The sequence below is a fragment of the Lutra lutra genome, chromosome 14, assembly GCF_902655055.1.
Source record: "Lutra lutra chromosome 14, mLutLut1.2, whole genome shotgun sequence".
In the NCBI taxonomy this organism is placed as follows: domain Eukaryota; kingdom Metazoa; phylum Chordata; class Mammalia; order Carnivora; family Mustelidae; genus Lutra; species Lutra lutra.
In genome coordinates, this window is record NC_062291.1 from 82,070,286 (window position 1) to 82,087,451 (window position 17,166).

The 17,166-nt window shown below is 51.2% G+C and overlaps 1 protein-coding gene across 5 annotated transcripts in view; it reads right to left on the reverse strand.

The window, feature by feature from the left end:
* Positions 1-17,166, reverse strand: part of CTBP2 (C-terminal binding protein 2) — a 154,299-nt gene that overhangs the window by 94,286 nt on the left and 42,847 nt on the right. For 3 of the 5 annotated variants that reach the window (XM_047703478.1, XM_047703473.1, XM_047703474.1), the window contains one exon: positions 10,921-11,022. The exons of 1 other annotated variant lie outside the window; for it this stretch is intronic. The gene's annotated coding sequence lies outside the window, so the exon portion shown is untranslated. Of the gene's footprint in view, positions 1-10,895; positions 11,023-17,166 lie in introns of all 5 variants that reach the window. One more of the 5 variants, XM_047703475.1, reaches the window with a different exon arrangement.

A 17,166-nucleotide genomic window follows, 5' to 3' on the forward strand; every position in this document is an offset into this window, starting at 1 on the left:
ACCCAGGTTCAAATCCCACATCTGTTCCTCCAAGTCCCAAGAGAAGTCAGTTAACCTCCATTATCCAGTAACATGCTAGGAATGAATAAGGTCAGCTCCCTCCACAACCCTCACAGGCCCAGCCACACAGACGGGACCAGACGAGGCCACATGCTTGGGACTGACGGGCGCGCGGAACGCTCAGCTCCCCGGGCTTCCTTCTCCGTTGTCGTTACTGCCGGGCCTCTCTGCCCTCCAAATAGTCACTTTCAACTCTGCTTTCCACAGCAAGGGAAAGCCTGCGACATAAGCTACAAGCCCCGACACTTGGGCTCACTGGGGAAAAAACCTGCCTCCCCCAACTCAGCCCCCAAGGAGGAAGACTCCTCCTCCTCCAGGCAGCACCGAAGGGTGCAGCTCCTTCCTCTCCAACAGGCCAAGTCGGGACTTCTTGGCTCCACAAACTACCAACAAGTTTGTGTATAAAGAAAAAAAGGGGGGAGGCTCTTGAGTTACCCAAACCACTGCCTGAGGGGAAGCAAAACCAGGGGAGGCAGCATCACCTAAGAGGACCACCTAGGAGGAGAGATGGTTCTAAGGAGTGCCTGGGCCCCACTGTCACTTGCTCTGAAGCCATCGCTCCAGTCAGTCTGGTCTAGGCTGGACAAGGCTTATGGGGGCCGAGACCAGGTCCAGCCATCCTGGATTCTTCCCAGAACCAATCCCAGCGCTCTCTGGCCAGAGGCACCCCCCAAACAGGATTCTACAAGGGCTCAGGGCTGTAGCTCAGGGGCTAATTCCAAGGCACTAGGAAAAGCCCTCCCCCACCATTCCACACTGCCAAAGCCCTGGGGCAGACATGGGATGTCTCAGCAAGGTCACATATAGACCGTGAAAACCTTCTCCTATGTTGAGGAACAGAAGCTATTAACCGTGTTACTGGCAAGCACAGATGTTGTCTATATCTAAAAATTCCCAAATAGATCAATTAGCATATTATAAAGAATTTACTTTCATTTTCCCTTGGCAGATCATAAAAGCCCAAACACAACACTCAGTTTGAAACTGACAAGTGCGTATAGCAGAAGATGCTCTATTAAATGCAGACAACAGGAAAAGTAAATGGTATTTATAATGATTAGCCACCTAATTAATTCTAAGAGTAGAATGTCAAAAGCTATAAATCCATTTCTTTGGTAACCGAAGCTCAACATCAAACAAGTCACTTCCACGCTGAGAAGGGCAGCCCTAACATCATCCCGACATTTGCATCCAGCAACAGGGCTGTCTCGTGGGTTTTCCAGGGAAGGTATTTGGACTCTATGTGGAAAAGCAACAGAAATAAATATACTTGCGCGTGCGCACACACACACAGACACACACACAGTAGCAGGAATAGAATCTGAAATGAGAACAGCTTCAGTGCTACAAATGCAGGTAAGTATTAACAGACTCCCAGGAAGCATGTTCATCCCCCCTGTGGCAATTAGCTCAGTTTCGAGGGAGAAATTCTCGGCTCCTGCCCGTGTGAAGAAATCTGGGGGCCTTTGTGTTTCTTCAGCTTGGCCAGGGAGGGTGCAGGTAGTAGAGAATTCTCGGACAGACCGAAGTGTAACAACAGGATCATCCTCTGCAACTTTGTGCCTTTTCCTTACTTGTGCCTTTAGAAACCACCTTCTAGGGGGAGGCGAGGGGGAGGGAGAACTGCACAGGCAGCCTAAGATCAAGAGGGATATGAACTGAAATTGGTAACAGGTGCAGAGTTGTCCTTCTTCCCATACTTCCCGAATGTTCTTCCTAGACTGCAAATCAAAATCTGCATTTAAATAGAATATTTTTAATGTAGAAAAGAGGAAGCCCTAGGGTACAGAGGTATTGCGTTCAATATCTACGTGCACAACATTGCATTTCAAATGAGATGCGGCGTTTTGAAAATTTACTGAATATATTACATATTCCAAATTGTCTTGTTATTACCACTATTTTTACTCAATTCTCCTAATAGGTGTGTTTCTTTTATGACCAGGACTGTTAATAAAAGTAATGTGATATTACATCATGCTATCAATTGAATCTTGAGAAAAGATTACAGCGATCCCAGGATTTGATAAGCCCCGGGCTCTGATCATTCTAGCCATTATTCAGTGTGAAATTCAAACAGTCTGAATTCATTAACATTGGTTGCTACAAATCTGCATTTTCAGACTTCGCCATAAAACGCAGGAGTCCAAACCAAGTGACCTGAATGGAACAGCCTTTTGCAGAAAGTAGCCCTGACCACCAGCCTGTCCCTGCACGGTCCTGGGTGCTGACCCTCTCCACAGCTGACCCACCGCTGCTAGCCTCACACTTGATGTTCGGTCATCTGGGAAAATTGCAGGGACCTCGGGCCACTGATAAGAGAGTGATGATGCGTTCCCAGTGGAAGACCACATTGCTAAATAGGTCCCTAGGTTGCCAGTCACATCCAGGCACAGGACCTTGACTCCAACACCTCCCAGCTCCGTGTGGCTCAGGTCAGCTTGCCCTCACAAAAGCAAGAACTCAAATCCAATGTGCATTTGTGAGAAAGATTCACCCTTTGTCCCTTGATGAAGAAAGGTCACTGTGAGGTTGACTGGAGTGGTGGGGGGGGGTGGGGGGAGACTTCCAAAGTCCCAGGAGGAAACCACAACAGAACTGTCATGAGCAGGAAGTCTGGCATTCTAGCCACCTTTCATCTAAATGTTCACGTAACCTTGACCACAGGTGTGTATTGTCTGCTGTGGGCAGGTCACCAGGGCGGCCCCCCAATCTGATGGCGTGGCCAGCTCATTTACTGAAGCTGTTAATAATGGAGGACAGCAGTAGTCATCCCCAGGAAGCCCCTTCTAGGGGCCAGGTACCAGCTAAGCCAGGGCGTCACTCAACACCCAACCTGAGATTAACCACTCCTGTTCACCCCCATTTGACAGAGGGGGAGCCTGACGCACAAGCACAGGAGGCTCCAATCTGCCCAAGGTCAACGTCATCAGGGGAACCCAGGTTGCGCCACAGGCATTTCCTGTCCCCGCCCTCAGGACCCTTCCCCCCCCCCACCTGTCCCCAGGGCCTAGGCCAAGTCTTTTTGCCTCTGCAACTGGAGCCTTTCTTTACCTTTCCCCGTGCAAACACGTGCAAACACGCGGAAAACGTGCCAAAGCCGTGGGGCTGCGGGAGGGAGCGGCTGCTGGGATGGATTCCACGCTTTAGAGCTGGGCCGGTTCCCAGCCAAGCCGAACGCTGCATCAATCCGCTGTTTAAACACACAGGCAGAAGGCTTTCCGGCCTTAAACAGGCCTCTGCGGTGCTGCCACTTAAGCCCATGGGAGATCAGAGTACAAATCAATACGAATCCTCCTTCCTGGAGGAAGCTGCAACCCTACCTCGCGGTTTAGAGGTCATCTTCTGCTGTAATTAGGAAGTAGCAGGGAGTTTCAACTGAATTATGAAAGGCCAGGGCTCTCAAACTTAAGGTTTTCAACAAATGTGGGGCTGGGGCTTGTCAGTTCCACATGCAGGAAATGCCGGCTTCCAAATCGCCAAAGGAAGGCAAAGGAGGCGGCCAGCATGCCGGGTCCATGAAGGAATTTGATACACAGGCCATCTGTCCTCCAGTCCCAAGGGACCTGGGGCCACGAGGCTCTGGGAGCCTGCTGGGCCTTCTCACCGTCCTCGTAGTCCCTGTTCAGATGTGGTCACAGTAGCCAGATGTGCAAGCGCCCTTGCCCACTAGGCGACGGCGAGCCACCCTGAATTCAAACTCCCCACCCTCCCTGCACAGAGGGGAAGCCAGGAGTGCCTTTGCCTTCCCGCCTCCGAAAGCTCAGGAACACATATACCTCCCCCCAGAGGGACTGTACTACGCTGGTTTGCCTTCCATCTGCAGAAGACACTCAGAAGCTAATGCCTTGCAGACCGGTGCTGGGATGGGCCCCCCTGCCTGGGCCCGGCCACCCCACCCTTCCCCAGCCCCACCGCAGCCTGGGATCCACTAATTCAAGAAACAGTCCTGTGGAATCCAGAACAGGGGGACCAGGTACAGAAAAATGAAGGAGGTGAGGGGAGCAGCGGGCATGGTTTCTACATCAGGAAGCTTGCCGGTGGTTATCACTCTGGAAGTTTCCATGGACTTAGAGCATTGCTCCTTAACTTTTATCATCCAATTTCACCTGATAGTCTCAAGGCGTGGCATCACCAGGGAGTAAAATCCCAGGGAGAAGCTGCACTCACAAGGACTAAAAGGGCTCACGGCACATCACGGGCCACCTCCTGCACTCATCCATGTGAGGACCCAGCAAAGCCAGACCCCGCAGACGATCATACAGAGAGATGCAGAGGAGACCAAGAGGCCAAGGGCAGCTTGATGGAGTCTAGACCTCCCAGTCCTGCGTTCCTGAAATGGGAAGGCAGACCGCGTTTTCGGACTGCAGAAGCTGGCGGGCCTGGCGGGGACCCGAGGGCACGCCCGAGAACCTGACCCGCCATGCCCTCATCCCAAGCTGCCCTGGGAAGAGGGAGCAAAAGCACCAGCCATCTGAACAGCCTCACCCACGCCTGATGGAAACCGATAGCCCCTCCTGCCGAGCTCCAGCTGAATTTTTCAAGGAGTTGCAGGTTACACCCAGTCCAGGCCAACAAAGGTTTCCTTTGAGTTAAACAATGTATAGCTGAACCGGAAGAGGGAAGGCGACCACAGAAAAGGTGTTGGGTTACAAGGCACAGGAACCAGATCGCTTTACCACCAAGACTTGTTTTCTGCAAATCGCCCCTATGAAAAGGCAGCACGACACCGTCCCATAAATCAAAGCCCACCTCAAATGCATCCGATCAGGGGCTGGCGCGGGGACACCCGATCCTGTCCTCCTGGAGAAAGACCGGGGATGGAGGACTGGGGTCCTTTGTGGAAGCCACTGTCGTTAGTGCACATTTATGAAGAAACAGAAACGAACACTGGGATCAGATGCTTGGAACCGCTCCTCACGCACAGTTCAAGTTTTCACCCCCCGCACGTTAACTGTTCCCCATAATGTTCTATCTTTTTGCCATATATAATTAATTTTACCAGCCATCTCCAACTTATCCCATAGGCTGGTGCTGGTTCTCTTAAACAGTACACTGCTGAGAAATTGATTTGTTGGCTCCCTGTGCTTAAAGAACCCACATAATGAAATATGTATAAATGTCAGTGGTCGGGCTGCTTCTGAGGATAGAGTCCAAGAAAGCGCTCCTTCCACCTCCCTGCACAGGGGTCCCCTCGTGGCACATATCCTCATGGATTACTCACAGGCCCCCACACAAAAACCAGTAAATTACACTGCATTTTCTTCTAAAACCTCCTATTTATCCTTAACTGGTACAAGTCTAAGGGAATTATCTTAATTGCTATGTGCAAAGAATGAATTGCAATGTTAACCAAGAAGACTTTATTTTTAACAGCTTGGATCCAGGTGGGAGTGACCGAGTTTGCCAAAAATAAGGAATCGATCAATGATCAATCAGTCAGTCGAGCAAATGTGTTCTGCTGGGAGCTAGCTGGGAGCTCCAGGCAAACAGCCACGGGGACCCCACTTCCACCTGGGGACAGCTGGATTGTCAGCTATTTCCCAAAGGCTGGATTCAGAAAATGCTTAAACGTGGATCCAGAAACTGGATGATAAAGGACTGAAAATACCAGGGCTCTCTCCATGTCACATGGGCAGTACATGGAGTATTTCTTTAGCGTCTGCAGCAGAGGGAGGGGAGGCTACATTTAAGGTAATGCCAGATTACACTTGAACTTAGAGAGGCGGCGCGTGTCCCTCCATTAACAAAGCTTGATGGGGGCACAACAGGAATTGCTTACAACCCAGACCAGGCTCAAAGAAAGTTCCTGGTCTAGGCATTCTAGAAGTCATAGTTAACAGTGGCAACACACAAGCCCTACCCAAAAATATTCACAGGATAAAACTACCTTTTCCTTCAGAGCTCCCAACATTTTCACTGGAGAAAGTTCACTTCCTTGCCCACGCACATACCTTATAATCCTTATTACGTAGTTTACTATAAACAAAGTATCAGTTTCCTTCCACCAGCAGAGGCGTAACCCTCAGGCCATCACCTCCCTCACGCTCCTCCCTGTTCTCCTAACACCCTGTTCTCCTAACACCCACACCTCAAGACTCAGGGGAAAAGGACAAGGATCTGTCCACTGACAATCACCTTCGATGTCCCAGAACATGGGCTGCTGTTCCCCAGGCCACTGGGGGGGACCAGGGGTAGGACAGCCTCTATCGGGGGCTTGTTTGGGCATCCGTGACGGCTGACTTTCTGGGAGCTGGCTCTGTGCATCATGGCCACACCCTTGGGGGCAAGCAGCCATCCATGGTCAGCCCCCACTTCACATGAACCAAGTGCAAAGGGAAGGGACAGATTCGTGGCACACTTGACATTAGGAACATACCAGAGAGCAGTGACCCCAGAAGTCCTCACCAACAGCAAAGGGGTCCTGTGATGATGCTGGCACAGCCCGTAATGGTACTGCGGTGTTTGGGCAGAGGACAAGGGGAAGCCTGAGCATGGGCTACACCATCAGGGTCTCCAGCTCTGTTCTCGCACAGGTGCCGCGTGCCAGCAAAGAGATCTGACTGTCAAGTTCCTCCCTTTTCCGGGAGAGGGAGACGGGCCACACGTCCACGTTTCCCAGCACGACCCGTGGGTGGACGCTGCACAAGGCTGCGGTTCCTGCTGCACCACGGCTCGCCAGCCGGGCCCACCAGCAGGAGCACAATTCGGCAGAGACCCACCCTGGCCCGGAACCCCAGGAAGCACCAACAGGCTTGCTTATTCCGGACACATGGAGGACAGAGTGAAAATTTAAAACCCTCTGTTCCATTCCGTGCCTCCCTGGCTGGTTAAGCGGCTGTCACAAGGACCATGGTCCTGAGGAGTGGGACACGGGCAAACATCAACAACACGAAACAATCCCACCAGTACGAGTCTGGAGGCTGGGCCCATACGGCGTGGACAAAGAGGAACTCCTGAGAACAAGGACAAGGCGGGGCCTTGGCTGGATGATCTCTGCCAAAGCCACGGCAGGATTCGGAGATTCTCAGGAGGAAGGAACACGGGCTGAATCAACACCTCCCAGAGAACGGCTCCCATGGGAGCTTGGATCTGCGGCTCAGGAAATAAAATCCAAACAAGACCGAAGCACCCAGAGCCCAGCTGGGGCTCCTCCCATCTCTTCAGAGCTGGCTGAAGCCCCACCAGCGTCCCCCAACCTCATCTCAGCCTCCTGACTGTTCCTCATCCAGAGAGCCCCCCCCCCCCCCCCCCAGAGAGAAGGCCCTGCGAGTCTGTCTCCGGTTTGCGGTTTCCGATGTCGGCAGTCTTGCCTCTGGCCAAAAAGCTGGAGTGGGATCCCACGTCCCTCGAGCAGGCCAAGAGCTCAGGAGGACCCCAGAGGCTACGGCGCCAGGGCCAACACACTCACCACACGATGTAGCTATCAGCTTCTAGAGTAGGGCAACACTGCCCTTCTGTTTATCGGGAAAGAAATCCGTCTTGGCAGAAACAGAGCAGAGGCCCCAACGGCCAGGCAGAGGGCTCCATGGAACCCTGCTGGCCCACGCAAGCCGCACTGCAGATGGTCAGCTCAGCCTGGCGCCCACAGAAGGCCAAGTGAGGCTCTCCCCACCCAGTAGGCACAGCCATCACCGGGGCCCTGGGGACCCCTCGCTTCCACCTTTCCTTGTGAAAGGGCGGGGGGCTTGTGAAGTGGACTGGGCTTGCACATCCTTATTACGACCTGTAAGAGTAACTCAGTGCCCAAGCTTCTCGGGGTGCGAGCAGCCGGATTCGCGGCCATGTCCTGGCCAAACCACAGCCACTGCGACCCCGTCATCATTTCCGGAATAAAGGCCGAGAGCTTTGATTTGCACTTCCACGTATCTACAGATGGTTAACAAAAAGCGCTTCCTCCTACCGCTTCTGTTGCGATCCCAAGCTAACGGGGGGCTGCTGCGGGAACGGTCAGTTACAGCAGTCCTAGAACAACAACACCCCGTCTGACCGGATGCAGAACGGATTCTGGTTCCAGGACAAACCAGCAAGCCAGAGGGCATTCGGGGTTTCCATTTTAACAAGTAGCAACATACAGAACGAAGAGTGAAACTACCCCAAAAACGCCAAGATGTAAACTTCCATGTCATGATTCATTCATGATGACAAAATGAGCCTCTCTGCAGGAAGAAAACTCAACTGTTTCATGTGAAATTTATTATTAAAAAAGCTATAAACCAAAATAATGAAGTCTAGAGTAACAGGCACATGACGCTCTTCAATGAGGACGTCCTCAAAAATACCAAGGTCAGAAAGGCCGTAGAAACAGTTCTAGAGCCTCGAAGGTTTGCCATCCTGAGGCTGTGGCTTTTCATGAGTTTTGTGCAAAACATCTACTTCCTTCTCCTCCGCCCACATTAAACAAGATTTGTCTAGACTGGAGACCTCAGCAGGTGAGTTACCGAGTTGAAATCAACACGTGGGTCCCTCCTCAGGCGGCAATGCCAGGTGTCCCTCTTAGGCTGTTGTGTATCGACCAGACTCAGCAGCTGGCAAAAACAGGGCTACAACCTACTGGGCACAGTGACGAGCCACAGACCAGAGCTCTGAGAGCCAACACACGTGTCCAGGGACATGCGGGAACCCCAGCCCCCCTGTACTTGTGAGGGTGGTCGGGGCAAAGAACTCCCCGGCAGGATGCGGGGCATGGGGGGCTACAAGCCAACAGGGTTTGGTCCTAGACAGATCACCCTCCCAGCACAACGGCCATGCTCTGGCTGTGGACGACTCCAGGGTGATCCTGAACACCTTGAGTTCCTCCAAGGTGCTGTTTCCCCAAATGATGCCCCAAACACAGAAGCGGGAACGAGTGTATCAGGCCAAGTGTCTGAGCGCTTCAGTTCTGGGGAAAGATTTGTTCTCAGGAGCAGTGTTGTAACCGCATTCTGATACAGATGCATTTCTGGAAAGTGAACGTTCTTCTCGGAGATCAAAACAATCGGAAAATGGAGCCTGCATGGTTCAATTATCAGGTTGAGTCCAATGAAAACGTGGTTCCTCAACCATTTTTGATATATATATATATTTCTTTTTAAAAAGCCCATTTCATCTATTTCATTTTTACTATGAATTCTTACATTCCTAACTTCGGAGAAGAGTTTTCCAATCCTGTGGTTTCTATAAAAATGTACTAAGCATTACTCTCCAGTTCTGGGTATCCAATGGAGATGTCCCCCTGGCCAGCGGTGAGCCTCAAGCACCTTTCAGTGAAGTACTTGACACAAGCCGCCACCAGTGTCTGGACACAGAACTGGACGCCTGTGGGAGGGAGTCTGCTGGTTTGCCATCACCATGGTCATGACCCACGGAAACCATCTTCAGCCCCGGCACCCAATACTGAAACCAGCAGGTCCACAAAGATTCTGTAAAAACATCTCTCTGCCTGAGGAACCTGGATTAGACTCCAGCACAAGGAGTCTTCAAGGAAAGTTTCTTTGAGAAGGATGCATGAAAGAAAAGAGTTAATATTGGTCTTGAAGGGCAAAACTGAAGGTCTATGGCTGAGCGTAGCCATCATGACTTACTAATAAATACACCCATCTCCCCCCAAAGGATGTTCAGTATTTCTAGTCTCCCGCCCTCCCCAGTGCTAAGGTTCCTAGAATTGTTTCAAGAACATGGAGTCTCTCTGAACCACACACTCCACTGTGGCCTTTGGTAGGTCAAGCCCTCTCGGGTCACTCCCAGGAGAAGCTTCGGGACTACAACACCAAATTTAATCTTCAAAAAGGCAGGGGATCTAGGGGACCATCAGAGCCCAACTACTGAATTCCCACGTAAGACTTCCAAATCCCTAGAAGAGATTGAGGTCCCAGGTAGTTTTCCATCAGGATCTGCAACTGCCCCTACCCCATGGGGAGGGGTGGGGGGAATACACAGTGAGACCCTTCCCTGTGCCCCAAGTCTGTCTGCTGGTCGGCAGTCTATCTGCTGGTTAGGGTCGGGCTGTGGTTGTGCTCAGCCTCCCGCCCACTGGTGCTCACAGAAGAATACTGCACGCAGGTCTCTAACGGAGACCAGGTCCAAGAAAGCTGGCCCCAAGCCCACAGGGGTGCACCTGCCCAATCTCCAAACCAGGGACTACATGCTATCCAACACTTCGGGCAACATGCCCAGGGGTTTGACAGAAAGGACACTGATGCGGGTTTTGTGAAAAATGGCAAGCGGCGTGTTGCAACCAGACTCTGGACCTCCAAACCTTGCTCTGGGTAAAGGACTGAACTACATCGATCGAGGATTTTCTCAGCCACACTCCGAGGGAGTGCGGGCAAAATTGAATGCTCTCCTCGGAGCACACTCACATCCCCCAATCAACGCCACCAGAAAAAAATCGTTTCCTGCTCAAGACATCCTGGAGGCTGGCAGCTCTTAAAATCCAAGCTCATCAGCAAGCGGCTTTCTTTCTAAAGACGTCCGACTAACTTTTCACTTGGGGTGGCATGAGACTATCTCCCCAATTCATTTTTATTCTTTGTAATTAATACATCAAGAAGTCCTAAACACGACTTTCATTCTGCCTTGAGTTTCCTAGTAGTATAATTTCCGTTGACTTATCTCTGTAGCAGCAGCGACAGCAGAAACAATCACTTTACACTGAACTATATTGCTTCAGAGTTAATTACATGTATTTTGCTTTTGATAAATGAAAATACCAGATGCAATTAATTGAAAGACAGTCCATAGGATCCCGCTATTAGACATCCCAATGAAACACCCCGAGCCTGCTGGCAATCCATAGCCATCAACTAATTGAAAACGCATTCCAGAGGGGTTTTAAAAAAAATCTGAGCTTTTACCTGGAGATATTTTACAGGAACTCACCAATATAAATCTGTCCACAAACTATAGTTCACACGATGGGCTGTCCGTTCTTTGAAGGGAATCCAGCGTCATTGGTTCAAAACCATTTAAGGCGATGAAAGTCTGAAAGTACAATAAATTGGGTCAGTGGTGCCAGAGCAGTGATTTTTTTCCCCCTCTGTTGTTTACATCTAGCCATTCCTTAATTGCATTTTTCCAATGCGTTCGATTCTAAGCTACCAGAGGTTATTAAATGGTTTCATTAAAAATACTATTTGTCTTGCTTTAGTCACACACCAGATCAAATTAAACAGTAGAGCACCAGAACAAATGAACACTTTCCATCTATTCTGACACAGAGCCAAGTGTGCAAGACCAGAAGGTGATACTGTGTCATCACCGTGAAAATGTCATTTACATCTCTTTACGTCTCCAAGTAGCCAGCACAGGGACAACATAATCAATACCTCCAAGCAGAAAGTATTACCAACTGTTGGAGAAATATGGAAGTATGAAGTGCAATTCACGAGCCCCTGGTTTATAAGTGCTATTAGCATAAATGCTGACAACTGTTAATCTGCTGTAACTCTGATTAACGGTTGCAGTTGTCCATTAATAGAAGGCATTTTAACTTACTACTGAAATTGATTACTCAGTTAAGAATTCAATCCTAATGTTCAATAAAACTGCACTTTCTTGGCAAATGCAATATGAAAGGAGGTGATGCATTAAACAGCACTTACATTTATTCTACTATACAAGGGACGAAGAGGAAATCTATTGTGGTGTCATCACTTATCTGAACCACTTCCTTTAGGCACAGAGTTGTCGGAGGGGCAGGTGGGGAAGGGACCGCTGGGGCAGACAGAACACGCAAGCAACCTGGGCAAGCATGTCCGAAGGCCTTATCAAGGACGTTCCCATGAAGAACAGACAGGATTGCAACACTGCCCCTACCACGCAACCAGACTGTCCACACTGCAAGGCAGTAGTTCTCAAGGCCCGTGAGAAAGGAGAGGTATGCGTCCCGGAAATAAACCGTTGCAGCCAACCCAGACCACTCCCGGGCCCATCTTATAATCAATCAGGATTCATGTGGTTGATTAATATTTTGAAAAGGGCATGAAATTACAGAAACCAGTTTCCTGGCTACACTCTACTTTTCAAACCATTTGAATCTTAGGAAGCTAGAGTTTACTAATATGCTTTTCCCTCCGTCCTTTATTTATTTATTTATTTTTTAAGTAGGCTTCACGCCCAGCATGGAGGGGCCTGAATTCACCACCCTGAGAGCAAGACCTGAGGCAAGAGCAAAAGCCAGACACTCAACCAACTGAAACACCCAGGTGCCTCACTTTCTCCTCCTTTAAAACAACAGGGTCATCTCTTGGGATCCAATCCTGTGACATAACCTGCCCAATTACACAGCAAGGCAGAGAAAGGAACCACTGGACCTCCCAGATCTGTGTACTTCCCATTCAGAAAAAGACCATACTTGTATTTCCTGTTCAGTGTGATGAAGCAGAGCGCCCAGGGGCGTTAGCCAGCTCCCACAGCACAGCCAGAAAGAACGGAGTCAAGGGCAGGCAAGGCTCTGAAGAACTCCTTAGAAGGACAACCCCTACAGTCAGGGTTATCACACCCAACGACAAAAAGGAATTCCACTCCCACACCACCTTATGCCCCCAAGTCTCCAATTCAGGGAGGGGACAGAGACACATCAGCCGTCATTCATTAAGAGGTCATTCATTAAGAGCCAGGAGGGGAAGAGCCGGCACTGGGTCTCTCAGCAGTGCCCAGCATCTAACAACGCAATTACGTTTCATGTTCAATAACTAAGCATTTACTCTACCTAGGAACCATCCTGAAATTTTCAGGAGGCAAGAGCTTGCCAAGCAAACTCCTGTTCACCCTTCAAAACCCATCTCCTAGAGATCTTCGTAACACCTTCCTGCTCCAGCTGCCAGGCTGTTACATACCCTGACCATCTCCAAGTCTCTTCAGTGTTAAATGTCTTGATCGCATTCATCTCTAGATTTCTCAAGGTGTGGAACACAGTTGAAAATCAAATATTTAACCAACTGCATAACGGAATTGATCTCCTTGGTCTAGCACTGTGCATTCTAGTAGGTCACGGGCTTCTTTTCTTTGTTTCCAGTGCTTTGCACAACGGACACAGATGTTTATGTACACATATATGTAAACGATGTATTTCCAAAAACAAAAGGAAATTATATGTATGTCTGACCCTCAGGCGACAGGAGTGTGAAGTGTGGAGGTCCACTTATATGCAGATTTTTTTCAATGGAGTAAAGTCCTGTAAACATATTTTCTCTGGTGATTTTCTTAACAATTTCTTTTTTTCTAGCTGGCTTTATTTTGGGAATACAGCCTCTGATACGAATAACAGGCAAAATGCATCCATCCACTGTGTACATGGTGGTGAAGGCTTCTGGTCAATCACCGGTTACTGGAAGTTAAGTTGTAGGGAGTCTGAAGTTCTACGAGGATTCTCACTTGCTCCCTAACCCTCATGCTGTTCAAGGGTCGGCTCTGTAATAGGAAGGGGTCCCTTTCAGAAAGGAAGGAGGGAAGGAAAAGTTATTGGGGAAGTAAAACTGACAGGGTGTGCAAAGTTACTTCTTGTATTTAAACGAAGCTTAAGGAGAAATACACTAACATGTTCCCACTTAGCCTTGGTGGGTACCGAGTCTTACTTTGACATAATGCCTCAAACGGACAACTCTTCCCTTTAGAAGGCTTCACAGAGGAGGTGACAAACTCAGGAGAGCCTGCAGACTGCCCGAGCCAAGAGGAACCGCTTACAGAGGAGATTAAGAACACTAAAAAGGCTTGGAAACCTGCCAGAATCTTGAAAGCCAGCGCCCACAGTTACTTGAAGGTGGTGAGAAGTACTTTTAAAAACTGGGGCCACAGAAAAGGCCACAACTCCGCAAGCCCTTGTTTCGGCGATACCTGAGGGCTGCACCACGGACAGGAGGGCCGTGAGGCCCCGCCAGGACTGGAGAACTCTTCCCAGGAGCACGCAACGAGACGCGGAAGCACAGCTCCTCCACAAGCACACTCAGGAGCCCGAGCAGGCCTGTCCCACCCAGTGTCTCGGCCACAGTGGGCAAGGCCAGGCGGCTCCCGTGTCCAGCCAGAGAGAAAGGCTTCCTATTTTTGGCCTGTACCATCAACCTGGGTAAAGCTATTAAACAGCACTTGGCAAGTGTTCCGCCCATATTTTGGGGTAACCAGGGGTATGCACTCGAGCACTGAGCCCATGTTGGGGAGAAGCCGCAGCACCCAGACCCTGGAGGAATGCCAGCCACGCCCGTGTCCCCCGTGGGGCTTTCTACACACAGGAAACAGAACATTTAGGACACCTCGCCTAGAAGGATCTTCTCCTCCCGGATTTCTAGTTCCTTCTCACTTGAAGCCAGGCGGATGAAAGTCACTGTTAGGTATAAAGTAAGACCACCTTCCTGAAATGGAGTAAGAGGGACACCAAGGAAATCCACAATGTACCGGAGCAAGGTCAAGCAGTGGGGGGGGTGGCGGGCGGACTGAGGCGTCTGTCCTGGCTCATTCTAGAAGGATCCGTCGTGCCTGAACTTCAACCGTCCTTCCCCACGGCTCTTGTGCCCCGCGTGGCACCAAAGGCCATCCAGCACCCAGACGGCAGGGTGGGGAGGGCCCCCGGGCGGCTCTGCGGGGGCTCTCCCACCCTCCCCGCTGCAGCGGGCATCTCTCATGGAAGAAAACACCCACCGACTTGCACTTGCTCCGTTGAGTTCTTCTCATGCTACTTCTCGCATCTGACCCGCCAGCTCCCTCCGCCACTTGGAGCCTGTCTGAACCCCACCTGGCTTCTGTGCTCTGACTCACCCATGGGTCCTCCAGGCTTTAAAACTCCCATCCTATTGTCCTGCCATGAGCGGTAGGGGCTGCTTTACTTGCTGGATCTAAGTGGAGCTCCTCCCCACCTTGTCCCCCTCACTATCATTGTCCCCTGGTACAGTACAGCTCAGCTTGGGCCATTCTTAGAAGGGAAAAGACCCTCGAGGGCAGATGTGGACAGAGCCAGCGGCCCAGGCATCCACATTTACCACTTAAACAGAAAACCTGAAAGCAGTCCAGCAAGATCACCCCTTAGGCAACTGAAGGGCCACTGGGAAGAGCACAGAGCACGGGCAGGACACCACACCGGAGAATCCCAGGCTCCATGGGTGAGGATGACCAGCCCGCTTCCTAGGCCTCTGCCCTAGCCGGAGACAGAGAAGACCCCACCGGCTTCAAGGGACAGGGGCCTTCCAAAGAGATAAGGAAGCCCAGCCCAGGGCCAGTGTCCGTCAACTACTCGGCCAACGCTAGACATCATTCGATTCGGCACTCGGCTCCGGGACAAGCTCATGGTCATCAGCATCTTCCAAACCAAACTCACCTCTGCCCACATCCTGAGATAAATCGTTCCCATTTGACACAGGCATGCGATACTCCTAACTGGGTCCCTGAGCCCCACACGCCCCATCCTGCCTGGCCCTCACTCAGTGCACCCTGTGCCCAGGCTGTGCTCAGAAAAGAAACAAGAGACCAGGGAAAGCATCTGGCCAGCCTTCCCTCTTGGCAGTGCTCCTCTGACACAGATGCCGCCAACCGGAGCTCTCTGGAGGGTGCCCGTCCTTAGGGCACTGATGACGGAGCCATGCTAACATGACAGGTTGGCACCCCGGGGCCTGCCCACCTCTCCACGGCCCCCAGGCACCCCCCCATCCTGCTGCCCGTTTGAGCCCCAGGGTGGGGCACCCCAGCCCACAAGACTGGCCCACGGGGCTGCTGAGAGAGGGGCCCACAACAACGAAACTCAAGCCAAAGCTTCAGAGAAAGCTCATCCAACCTCTCAAGGGCCTGAAGGTCAGTGGGTCCAACCCTAGGCAGACCTGTCTCAGTCTATTCTCCCCTCCCTCTGGACACCCAGGCCCCATCACTGCTGGGGAGCAGGAGTCTGAGAGGGCAGTGACCCTTAGTCACGGGACCACAAGAGGGATGTGAGGGCATGGAAAGGGGGTGCCAGGGCTTTCCCTGATATCCACAGTGTGTCCTCTTAACATCTCAAGTTCAAAGGCAACAGATAGGGAAAAGCCTCAGGCAGGCATGAAACCTGAAAGTTCACGATAAAACCAAACTCCTGCTCATAAAATGGACCTGCCTATATCACAAGTCCTCCCAGCCAGGCAGACGGACACATGCCCACAGAGGTCACATGCCACGAGTACCCTGGCCCCTGTTCCAGAACAATGACAAGGGCAGGGCGGTTGGTTCTCTGTGTCCACACCCGGTCCTCCGTACCAGCCCCCGCTTCACACTCTGGCCACCTCGGCTGGTCTCTCCACTGGGAGGGTGAGACCTACTACCTCCAGCTATGACCCTCACTCTTCAGAGTCCCTCTGAGGATGTGTGGGACAAAGCAACCCACAAGACTATGGAGATGGCAGCAGGGTCTCCCTGCAGACTGGGAAGAGCCAGGCGATCTACGTGCCTGGGGAGCAAGGTGGGGAGCGGGAGGGCCAGCAGGGGTGGGATGCCAGTGCTGCAGCCTTCTGCCTCAGAGCACGGGGGGCCCCAGGGAGGACCTACCCTGCGATCGGGATGCCAGGCCAACACTGCAATGCGTAAGCCCCAGGGGCCCAGAACGGCGCCCCACCCCCCACCCCTCTGCCGCCCAGACTTTAATTGTCAACTCTCCCTGGGAAAGTCCAGCTCATCCTGCCCGGATCAGTACAGAATTCCGGTTTGGCCATTACATGGGGTAAAGAGCAAGTGAAGGACAATGTCCCCCGGAGAGCAGAATGTTCCGTGCACATCGGACAGGACGGAGCGGACACGATGCGATCAGAGACACTGCCACCCCAGTCCAGCCAGGTTACGCCTCCCCAGGACTCAGTTCTGCTTACGACTGCCTAATAATAAATAAACCATATTAATTAGCTTTGAAACAATTAGCCTTTATTCAGGGGAAGGAAAAAAAACACCCCGACAACCCTGCAAGCTAATTCTTTCCAGGTCCCTCTACAGCCCACGTTGGCATCGAGACACTTAGGGTCAAATCAACACTTCGTTATAATCCCCTCGATGTCCCAGAGTTTCAACTTCAATAAGAAAAATGCCCTCCAGGCAGGAACTTTACATACACAGTCTTTGTGGCAAATGTTTATGGAAATTTTGTAATATTAAATATGTTCAGCTGGTTTTAAGTTTTAAGAA